We start from the raw sequence: 12,380 nt of genomic DNA, 5'->3' as shown, positions 1-12,380 counted from the left end.
AATGAAGCAATCTTAGAGCAGGCTCAACTTGCGTGACTATTCAGTTCACTTACCCCAGGCAATAGCCCAATCTCTTCTGTAAATCAGAGCTAAGGCAAATGGACACATTGTATCATTTCAGGACATTAAAAAGAGTCAGACAGGTGATCAAATACAATTGCGTGCGTTAAGGTCACAATCTTTTACAGTACAGTATATTTACCTTTCTCCTGGCCAATTGGTGGAAGAGGGTGGAGACTGAGAGCAGCTGGAGTTAGCTTATGTGGGGAGAGAGGTGAGGTGAAGGGTGAAGACAGGTCAACACCAGCACTATGTGGAAGAGCAGCTTCAACATGACACTCCCTCTGACCCCCTACTGCCCTGGCAGATGAGAGAGCAACCTGGGGGAGGAGAAGAGGGGGAAGAAAGTAGAGGTCAGCCGATTATGAATTTTCAACGCCGATACCGATACCGATTATTGGAGGACCAAAAAGGCAGATACTGATTAAATCGGACGATTTTTAATTTGTAATAATGACATTTACAACAATACTGAATGAACACTTATTTTAACTTAATATAAAACATCAATAAAATCAATTTAGCCTCAAATAAATAATTAAACATGTTCAATTTGGTTTAAATAATAAAAAAACAAAGTGTGCCATGTAAAAATGTGTGCCATGTAAAAAAGCTAACGTTTAAGTTCCTTGCTCAGAACATGAGAACATATGAAAGTTGGCGGTTCGTTTTAACATGAGTCTTCAGTATTCCAAGGTAAGAGGTTTTAGGTTGTAGTTAATATAGTATTTATAGGACTATTTCTCTCTATACCATTTGTATTTCATATACCTTTGACTATTGGATGTTCTTATAGGCACTATAGTATTGCCAGTGTAACAGTATAGCTTCCGTCCCTCTCCTCGCTCCTACCTGGGCTCGAACCAGGAACACATTGACAACAGCCACACTCGAAGCATTATTACCCATCGCTCCACAAAAGCCGCTGAAAAGACTGCTCTATCAAATTAGACTTAATTATAATATAATAACACACAGAAATACGAGCCTTTGGTCATTAATATGATCGAATCCGGAAACTATCATTTTGAAAACAAAATGTTTATTATTTCAGTGAAATACGGAACCGTTCGGTATTTTATCTAATGGGTGGCATCCCTAAGTCTAAATATTCTTGTTACATTGCACAACCTTCAATGTATGTAATAATTACGTAAAATTCTGGAAAATTAGTTCGCAATGAGCCAGGCAGCCCAAACTGTTGCATATACCCTGACTCTGCGTGCAATGAACGCAAGAGAAATTACACAATTTCATCTGGTTAATATTGCCTGCTAAACTGGATTAGTAGTTATAACTGGTGATTATGATTGATTGTTGTTTTTTATAAGATAAGTTTAATGCTAGCTAGCAATTTACCTCGGCTTCTACTGCATGCGAGTAACAGGCAGGCTACTCGTGTAGTGCAATGGTTAGAGCATTGGACTAGTTAACTATGCGGTTGCAAGATTGAAACCCCTGAGCTGACAAGGTGAAAATCTGTCATTCTGACCCTGAACAAGACAGTTAACCCACAGTTCCTAGGCAGTCATTGAAAATAAGAATTTGTTCTTAACTGACTTGCCTAGTTAAATAAAAGGTATAAAAAAATAATAATAATCGGAAATCTGCCCCAAAAATACCCATTTCTGATTGTTATGAAAACTTGAAATCGGCTCTAATTAAATCGGCCATTCCGATTAATCTTCTCCTGGAGATGTTTTATAACATAGTAATGAGTGGCTGTTCTATAAGCACTTGTAACAGGCTTCTGGGTTAACAGAAATTCTGTTTGAGAGAATCATGAGCATGGTTAAATATCTGCCTGACAGGAGTTGTCGGTGTTGTCTCTCCACCCACTGACCTAAGCGTTCATTTCCATGCACTCTCCTTCTGAACATTGTTTATAGTATATAGGGTGAGGTGCTGATGGAATGTGGTTAAGGCACATTTCAAATGTTGAAGGGACAGCAGAACAGCAGGTGGACTGCATTTTACAACGGTTATTAGTCCTTATGCTGAAAACTATCTGTATCGATCCTCGATAAGATTTTTTTAAATTCTGAAAACATAAAATGTCAGCAGGTACCAAACACGCATGATGAAAAAGGCCTTTCAAAAACGACATCAACATGTGGAGAGTTTCCAACTGTCACGCCCTGGTCTTAGTATTTTGTGTTTATATATTTAGTTGGTCAGGCCAGGGTGTGACATGGGTTTATTTTGTTGTGTTTTGTATTGGGGTTTTAGTAGGCATTGGGATTGCGGCTGAGTAGGGGTGTCTAGCATAGGCTATGGCTGCCTGAGGCGGTTCTCAATCAGAGTCAGGTGATTCTGGTTGTCTCTGATTGGGAAAAATATTTAGGTAGCCTGGGTTTCACTGTGTGTTTTGTGGGTGATTGTTCCTGTCTCTGTGTTTGTTGTCACCAGATAGGCTGTATAGGTTTTCGCGTTTCGTTTGTTGTTTTGTATATTTAGTTATTTCATGTAATCGGTCATTATTTCATTAAAGAACATGAGTAAACACCACGCCGCATTTTGGTCCGACTCTCTTTCAACAGACGAACGCCGTTACACCAACAATAATATTTTTGCTCTTGAAGAAGTCCGTTTTTGTAACTGGTAAAAGGGCCCATAAGCACCAACGTGTGAAGTTCGTAGGAACATGTCAAATAGGGAGTCAAATGAAAACTTAAGGCATATATACATTTTTTCCACCATTTTCCATCAAAAAAATTAGGAATGAGCAAAGGCTTCGATTTCTTGTCAAACAGATGGAAAAATTGTGTCTTAGAAGACATCTCCCAGAAAAAGTCTTAAAGGGCCAAAATGCAGTTGCTACATACATTTTTGAACTAATAAATGAACGATATGAACCCATTGATTCTAAAAGAATATAACATAAATGCCTAATGAGCTTAGATCAACTGTTTTACTCCATCAGAACCCAAAATATAAGTTTGTTTTGCACATTACATTTATTTGTCACATGCAGTGAAGACAACAGGTGTAGACTTTACCATGAAATGCTTGCTTATGAGCCCTTCCCAATGATGCTGATTTAAAGAGGAATAAAATACATACAAATTAAGCTATACAGTGGATTTGGAAAGTATACGGACCCCTTAACCTTTTCCACATTTTGTTACATTACAGCCTTATTCTAAAATATATTAAATATTTTTCCCCCTCAATCAATCTACACACAATACTGCATAATGACAAAGCAAAAAAATATTTTTAGAAATGTTTGCAAATTTATTCAGACCCTTGTAATGATATTCGTCTGCTGTTTGAAGAGAGTCAGACCGAAATGCAGCGTGTAGGTTACTCATGACTTTTAATGAAGAAAATAGCGGTACATGAAATAACTGAAAATACGAAAACAACAAACGAGTGAAACTAATACAGCCTATCTGGTGACTAACACAAAGACAGGTACAATCGCCCACGAAATACAACGCGCACTCAAGCTACCTAAATACGGTTCCCAATCCGAGACAACTAGAATCAGCTGACTCCAATTAGGAATCGCCTCAGGCAGCCAAGCCTAACTAGACACACCCCTACTAATACACACTCCCAATTAATACAAACCCCAATACGAAATACAACATATAAACCCATGTCACACCCTGGCCTACCCAAACAATTAACAAAACACAAGATACAATGACCAAGGCGTGACAACCCTTTACTCAGTACTTTGTTGAAGCACCTTACAGACTTGAGTCTTCTTGGGTATGACGCTTCCAGCTTGGCACACCTGTATTTGGAGAGTTTCTCCCATTCTTCTCTGCAGATCCGTCAGTGCACAACTATTTTCAGATCCCTCCAGAGATGTTTGATCGGGTTCAAGTCCAGGCTCGGGCTGGGCCACTCAAGGACATTCAGAGACTTGTCCCGAAGCCACTCCTGCGTTGTCTTGGCTGTGTGCTTAGGGTTGTTGTCCTGTTGAAAGGTGATCCTTCGCCCCAGCCTGAGGTCCTGAGCGCTCTGGAACAGGTTTTCATCAAGGATCTCTGTATTTTGCTCCGTTCATCTTTCCCTCGATCCTAACTAGTCTCCCAGTCCGTGCTGCTGAAAAACATCCCCACAGCATGATGAGTGCTGCAAATATGGTTGTCCTCCTGGAAGGTTCTCCCATCTCCACAGAGAAACACTAAAGCGCTGTCAGAGTGACCATCGGGTTCTTGGTCACCTCCCAGACCAATGCCCTTCTCCACCGATTGCTCTGTTTGGCCTGGCGGCCAGCTCTAGGTAGAGTCTTGGTGGTTCCAAACTTCTTCCATTTAAGAATGATGGAGGCCACTGTGTTCTTGGGGACCTTCAATGCTGCAGACATTTTTTGGTACCCTTCCCCAGATCTGTGCCTCGACACAATCCTGTCTCTGTCTACGGAAAATTCCTTCAAACTTATGGCTTGGTAAAAACCAATGCACTGTCAACTGTGGGGCCTTTTAAGACAGGTGTGTGCCTTTCCAAATCATGTCCAATCAATTGAATTTACCACAGGTGGGCTCCAATCAAGTTGTAGCAACATCTCAAGGATGATCAATGGAAACAGGATTCGCCTGAGCTCAATTTCGAGTCTCATAGGAAAGGGTCTGAATACTTATTTACATAAGGTATCTGTTTTTTTTAAAACCTGTTTTCACTTTGTCATTATGGAGTGTGATCTGAGGAAATGTTTTTATTTAATCCATTTTAGAATAAGGCTATAACGTAACAAAATGTGGAAAAAGTCAAGAGGTCTGAATACATTTCCGAAGGCACTATACACAGCGAGCACGAGTACCACATCAATGTGCAGGGGTATGAAGTATTTGAGGTAGATACATTTAGTATTTAAGGTAGTTACATTTCCCCTGCCCAATCCCTCAAATTTTTATAGAAACAGGGGCGGGGACCACAGTTATTATTTTGAACTGCTGATTGACACTTTTAAAAAAGGCATTATAAATACATCAAAACACCTGGCTTGGGTAGGTTACTTTGTACATGTAATCCGTTCCAGTTACCTGTCCAAAATTGCAATCAGTAACGTAACCTTTGAATTACCAAAACTCAGTAAAGTAATCTGATTACATTGTTACTTTTAGATTACTTTCCCCTTAAGATGCATTAGAAGAAGACAAAATGTATGTTACCAATTGAACAACATCTACTGCAGGATTAACCAATATTAAGGTTTACATTAATGGCCATACATGGATGTTACATTTTACTTTATGGGATGGTTAGATTTGGCTTCTTATAACCTATTCCTTTCTATTACGTATAATAATATCTTTGTAAATAATCATAATTTGTAAATCCCAAAAATGGATGTAAGAACTACAGATACACTTATAGGGGCAATCAAACGTGTGCGAGTTTGAGCATATCCATTAGGCCCATGGATTCTTTCTTTTTTTATCAGCATGAAATAGATTGAGCAATAATACATTTTATTTTGTAAAGTGATTTCTTGCATCAAACACAATATTTTCAGTCTCATTGTCTGAAGGTCAAGTGGATAAACAGGTTAATGTCAAGCCCTGCGTGTTTGTTTTTGAAAGTCTCATGGAAAGTCTCATGGATTGCAGGCCTACTTTGAACGCCACAAAATACAACACTGCACGTTTCAAAAAAAGAATCTCTTTACCTGACTAGCTTTTCAAAGATGTCTAGAAAATGTACACATTTTGTGCACTTGTTGGAAGCAATCACTCCCCTATTGCTGACTACAAATTATCTATAACTGACTAATAACTAACAAACTAGCAAAGGAGAAGAACAAAATGTACCCATGCCTACATGCAGCTCTCGCTTTGATCTCAAAACAAGCGCATCTACTCACAACCGCTCATGCTGTAAACACAGTCCAGTTAAAAGTAAATGGCACAGATCCATATATGGCAATGATCTATTTGCATATAGGCCTCCTGCAGCTCTGATTGTTTATGCCACTCCGGTCTGTGTAGAGTACGGCTGAGTCAAGCATGTCAATGCAATAGAATCCTACTCCAATGCGTTTGGCCTAAAACAAGTTTGTTTTGTGTCAGTATGTTACATTGACAGTGGTTAATATTGTGTTGATGCAATCACAATTGGCACAGTAAAGGGAAAAGTTGATAGTGTTAACAGGGAAAACTCTAGAACAGTGGTCACCAACCAAGATCCCTTGGAGTCAAAATGCAAGCTGAGATCTGCCACTCAGATCTTTTGTTGTTGACATGACTTAAAATGTAAACCTAAGCAACATCAACCAATTAAAAACAGTACTGTAGCAATGAGATTTGTGCAGTAAACTATAGTAAACTTTTGTATTATATAAATTGTTTTGAGATAGGCTATATGAACACCAGTAATAGATCCGTTGTTGTATTACTTATGAAGCACCCCTGAGTGAGCATACATTTAAATAATTTGCTTTCTATTTTACTGGGCTGATGGTGCCTGCATCTGATGGTCAGTCTCAGCGGAGGGAGAGAGCAGCAGACTGAGGGTCCGTCACTCAACATCCCTCCGCTCTGACTTTCCTCCTCTGACACTGACCAAAAAGGGACACCGTCTTCCAGCGGATGGCGAAACTTGAGTCGCACCGCATTATATCTGCCTCAAGCACAAATTCATGTTGTTACTCCCGTGAACAGAGAAAGTGAAATATTCCATGATATAAAAAAAGACCCAAGTCGCTAATAATAACAACGCAAGCCTATAGATACACTTGCCTACTCATTCATTACTGCTGCACTGCTTGTTGTAGCGCTGAGTGGCAATGGACATGAACTCACTCATAAAACAGCAGCTTTTTGCTGTATTCCTTGACAGTCTCCCTGTAGTCATGGTTTTACATGTTTTGAAATCTCACAGTATCAACTTTGCTGTAGATTTCTTGTGCTTGCTACGTTACTGCAGACACGGTAATCTGAGCCATCCGACTGGCCAGCGGTAGGCCTACCGTGCACTTGATTGGCCCTCGTGAAGGTAGAATTTGGACCTACAGTCACATGAAATGTTTCAAAATTGGAACAGTTCGCAGGGCAGCAGAATCGGGTGCACCTTCCACAAAACAGCCCAAAACTAATACAACATTTTTGGAACAAAGCTTTATTGTTGGGTTTTTACAGAAATGTTTGGCTATGCACGCAATTTAGAGGGAACATTGCTGCCAACTACTATCAACACTTATGTTCAGTTTAGGATTTTTTTTGTTTAAATACGCCTTCTGTAAATTTGGGAAACATTGCCTTGAAGTACTGTTACCAAAATCACACATTTCTTCAAGATATTTTCATAGTTCTCGCCCTCATGAGGAAAATGAAAATTCACAGAAGTAACATGTAAATGTATACCTATCAATTAAATTAGTGTTTTTACTGATATCAACTTGTTTATGAATTAAACTTAAAATTCTGTTACCAAATTGAATTGGATACATAGCAGTCACAAACCACAGTTGGGTCACCTGCTACTGTTCTCCCTTCCACTGACATACTGTTAAATTCTTTCACTTTCTGTCATCTGGTGGTTAAAGAAAGAGGTTGAAAAGATTGCCTCAAGGCTTAAAAACCCTTCTTTAACCGGTCTCCTTCCCTTTGTTTACACTGATTGAAGTGGATTTAACAAGTGACATCAATAAGGGATCATAGCTTTTACCTGGTCAGTCTGTGTCATGGAAAAAGAGCAGGTGTTCTTAATGTTTTGTACACTCAGTGTTATGCCTATTATCCTCCTATAGAATTAGAAAAGGTGGAACGCTCACCACATGCTGAAAATCTAACCCAAGTAGAATAGCAGTAGGCTACTATTTTTTCCCTTCACAATTCCTCAGCAAGTTCTTACAGGAAGTTCAGAGAAACAAAAACAAAACAGAGAGCAGCATGAGCACATTTAGTTCAGGTTGGAGTAGAAAGCAATCCCATGGCATGGAGCAATAGGCTCTCACACACACACCGCATTTTCGGACTGATTATCGAACTGAGAGTATGTGGCAACTGCTGCGCTAGAAAGTCATTTAATATCAACCTCCCACTTTACATGACAAGCAAACCTGCATGATATTGGTAATTTCTCGGATCCGCATTACAGCAAGCAGACATTGCCACACTTACATCCGCCTCAGTCTTATCAACAGTTGTATCCTGATAATGAAACGAACTGCGATGACAGCTGTCAAAAATGCCTGGCTTTTTGAAGTTGTTTCTGGCTTTAGAAGTCCAAATGGCTTCGTTCCAGATCTTCTAGGTTGCTTTCATATAACACAAAAATCCACAGGTAAAAAAATACTTAGCTATCAGATATTCTAAATAATTGTTTATTAGCATTTTGGCAGCGCGGTGGCTCGAGATCAGTCGTGACGTGGTGCCTGCAGAGGTACCCTCCCTCTGCCATGTGACGCGGTCACTGGGAGGCCACCTCTGTCATCAACTTTTTAGACGCATATTCTCATGAGGGAAAAAGCAAACAAGGATCTATGCGATGGTCAACTTTAGATCCGGGCAAGGTTTCACTGGCTTTTTCCTTCTTCCTCCTCCCATTCTCTCAGCCAGGCTAATGAAGAAGAAAAAATAAATCACCCGTAAATCCACTATTGGCTGCTGTAGACAGACAATTCAGAGGAGCACTTTCTCAGATGACAGAATGCCCCCAAGTCTTTGGCTCTGCCTCGTTTGAAATGACGACACATTGAGATTATTAATATACATTTCAAACCCTGCAAATTAAACAAAATGTATAATAAACACGAAGAAGAAGCCTAGAATTATGGCCCATAAGAAAGTTAGGCAATTTTGTTTTACAAGCTGAATTTAGCCATAGGCAAAGCAAGCCACTAATCTCTAAAAACCTGCCTCACAGTCGACGTTAGTAGTAGCCAAGGTTGCGCAGTGGACAATGACAATTATCCATGGCTGAATACAGAAAAAAATCTACCATTATAATCATACTGATACATATGCTATTGATATTCAGCATGACAGGTGTAACAATGACGTCCCTCGGTATAATCCTGGATGGATCACCCCTTCCAGGCACCAGCAGTTTATCATGGTTTGGCTTTAGAACCTGGCATTATTAGCCCACTCACTGATCGAATGCACGCAGTTTATCGATCGCAAGACGTGTCACGCCTCTGTTTTAATGTATGGAATATATATGCATAAACTCACCAGTCGTTGTATGAAATGTTTCGGTTCCTATGCTTGAGCTAGGATACGTCGTAGTTTCTCGCTGTTCACTATGGGTCATCTCTTACTGACACCGCTGTGAAGCAGGCAAGAATAACTGACTATTTCCGGGTTACAGATTTTAGGAGTCCTTCAGAATAAGAGTCCCGTCCTGTGTACTTTCTCAATTAATAACTATGGCGACAATTATAGAACATTGGTTATTGTTGCCAATCATCTTAAATCCAATGAGCACATCTTAAATCCAATGAGCACTCCAAATCCAGAGTTTACACCCAGAATAGCGTTGCTGCTCATTTTGAGGCCCTTAAAGTTTGGCCAATAAATGTAACAGTTTTTTCGTATTGGACAGATATTGCACAGTAGATAATCGGTTTGTCCATAAAACCAGGGTCCAGCCTATTCACAAGAGTACGTAGCCTACAAAACAGTAGTGAGTCAGGAGTGAGTTTGAACAAAATGTTAGCGTGGAGCTTCTGGACACCCAACAAATATGGTACAAATATAGCACTGTACAGGGAAAAACTATCAATTGTGTCCATAAAACCCAACCTCAACACCAGGGTGCAGTCTGCACTTTTGTACTGTCACTTTAACACTCTGCTGACTGACTGACAAATTCAAGACTATATTTTAATTACAAAGGAATACATTAAATATTTTAGTTTACTCAATGTTTGCTTCCAGTGTGAAATAAATCGCCATCCAATCCAGACTTGCACTCTTGGCTTGCCCTATAATGGAGGTGCCAAATTCCGACTATTAGCAGGCGATTATGTGGGTGAGAAGCTAACTGCTGAAGCAAACAATGTGATCAGTAGGTGGAGTGTTAACTGACCGACATACCTGTAAATAACCTACATTATTCTAATGATGATCAGCAGGCTGCGGACTTTACACGTTTAAATCTTTCCAAGGCCAGCTTTATGTGCCAAAACATGCATCAGGTCAAGAGTTTTGGCTAGACAAATCAAATGTATATTTTGAGTCAGTATCCCAGTAAGATCATGTTGCTAAATGTAAGATTCACCCATTCACAAAAAAAAATGACGTGGAAAGAATGTTGATTCAACCAGTTTGCACCCAGTGGGCTGACTCTACCAAGAGAGGATCTTGCATATAATTTGCAACTTCTGTGTTACTGTTCATGATCAATTTCTTTAAAAGTGTCTGATTTATTAACTTCATCATGATATAATTTGTTCTGAATAAATTATGCTTTTTTGAAAATATGTACTTGTTGTATATTTTACAAAGTGTCCACCAGAATTTAGATAGTAAGATATTTGGCTTTTACATTTTAAGCTATTTTGGTATCCAATGCATCCTATGACGCAGGTGTTTGTTCAAACTCACCTGTTATATATTCTAGTGAGTATACTGGAACCTGGTTTTCTGGACAAACAATCAAGATATTTCCTGTAGAGTGCTATATCAAATCAAATCAAGTGTTATTGATCATGTACACATACTTTGCATATGTTATTTTGGGTGTAGCGAAATGCTTATGTTCCTATCTCCAACAGTGGAGTAATAGGCTACCATACAATACAAAGCAATACACACAAATCCCCCAAAATATAAAGAAAGGAATAAAGAAATGTAAAAATATTACAACGAGCAATGTCGGAGTCTGGAATATGTACAGTGGCGACCAATCAATTTTTGAGCCCCACATTATTTGAATTTTTTTTGGTGGGGGCTTGCCTGTTTTGCATGTTATTGTTATGCAGGTGAATGAGGACCCAAAAGCGACTTGGCGAAAACAGAGTCTTTAATCCAGTAAAGGAAATATGCAATACTCCTAGACAAATCGGAGCGGTAAATAAAGCATAAAAAACAATTCCACTCGTAATGACGAGAACAGACTGGAGACTCGATCATAAACTGTAGGTTGCCTCGGGAAGGCACTTGACCGTAGCAGACTCAGACACCTGCTCACCACGCAGCATCTGAGGGAAACACGACACGACAGGGCGATACAAAGACACAGCACGGTGAACAATATACAAGGATCCGACAGGACAGAAACGGAAAACAAGGGGAGAAATAGGGACTCTAATCAGGGGAAAAGATAGGGAACAGGTGTGGAAAGACTAAATGATTGATTAGGGGAATAGGAACAGCTGGGAGCAGGAACGGAACGATAGAGAGAAGAGAGAGAGGGAGGGAGAGAGAAAAAGGGAACGAACCTAAAAAGACCAGCAGGGGGAAAACGAACAGAAGGAAAAGCAAAATGACAAGACAATATAAGACAAAACATGACAGTACCCCCCCACTCACCGAGCGCCTCCTGGCGCACTCGAGGAGGAATCCTGGCGGCAACGGAGGAAATCATCAATCAGTGAACGGTCCAGCACGTCCCGAGATGGAACCCAACTCCTCTCCTCAGGACCGTAACCCTCCCAATCCACTAAGTATTGGTGACCCCGTCCCCGAGAACGCATGTCCATGATCCTACGTACCTTGTAAATAGGTGCGCTCTCTACAAGGACGGGAGGGGGGGAGGGAAGACGAACGGGGGTGCGAAGAAAGGGCTTGACACAGGAGACATGGAAGACAGGATGGACGCGACGAAGATGTCGCGGAAGAAGCAGTCGCACAGCGACAGGATTGACGACCTGGGAGACACGGAACGGACCAATGAACCGCGGAGTCAACTTACGAGAAGCTGTCGTAAGAGGAAGGTTGCGAGTGGAAAGCCACACTCTCTGGCCGCAACAATACCTTGGACTCTTAATCCTACGTTTATTGGCGGCTCTCACAGTCTGTGCCCTGTAACGGCAAAGTGCAGACCTCACCCTCCTCCAGGTGCGCTCACAACGTTGGACAAACGCTTGAGCGGAGGGAACGCTGGACTCGGCAAGCTGGGATGAGAACAGAGGAGGCTGGTAACCCAGACTACTCTGAAACGGAGATAACCCGGTAGCAGACGAAGGAAGCGAGTTGTGAGCGTATTCTGCCCAGGGGAGCTGTTCTGCCCAAGACGCAGGGTTTCTGAAAGAAAGGCTGCGTAGTATGCGACCAATCGTCTGATTGGCCCTCTCTGCTTGACCGTTAGACTGGGGATGAAACCCGGAAGAGAGACTGACGGACGCACCAATCAAACGACAGAACTCCCTCCAAAACTGTGACGTGAATTGCGGGAATCTGTCTGAAACGGCGTCT

General features: G+C 40.8%; 1 protein-coding gene across 3 annotated transcripts in view; it reads right to left on the bottom strand.

Annotated features, from left to right (window-relative positions):
* The window catches only part of LOC124012534 (dyslexia-associated protein KIAA0319-like protein), a 31,131-nt gene extending 21,821 nt beyond the window's left edge, over positions 1 to 9,310 (bottom strand). The window contains exons 1-3 of one of the 3 annotated variants that reach the window (XM_046326266.1): positions 9,195 to 9,280; positions 8,139 to 8,577; positions 203 to 380 (exon numbers count right to left, since the gene is read on the bottom strand). The gene's annotated coding sequence lies outside the window, so the exon portion shown is untranslated. Of the gene's footprint in view, positions 1 to 202; positions 381 to 7,789; positions 8,117 to 8,138; positions 8,578 to 9,194 lie in introns of those variants that run through there. The other 2 variants (XM_046326265.1, XM_046326267.1) reach the window with 2 other exon arrangements.
* Between the last annotated feature and the right edge of the window lie 3,070 nt (positions 9,311 to 12,380).

This window comes from Oncorhynchus gorbuscha, linkage group LG24 (genome assembly GCF_021184085.1).
Source record: "Oncorhynchus gorbuscha isolate QuinsamMale2020 ecotype Even-year linkage group LG24, OgorEven_v1.0, whole genome shotgun sequence".
Classification (NCBI taxonomy): Eukaryota; Metazoa; Chordata; class Actinopteri; order Salmoniformes; family Salmonidae; genus Oncorhynchus; species Oncorhynchus gorbuscha.
The sequence above is the reverse complement of the archived record's forward strand: the minus strand, read 5'-3'. Positions and strand labels throughout refer to the sequence as shown.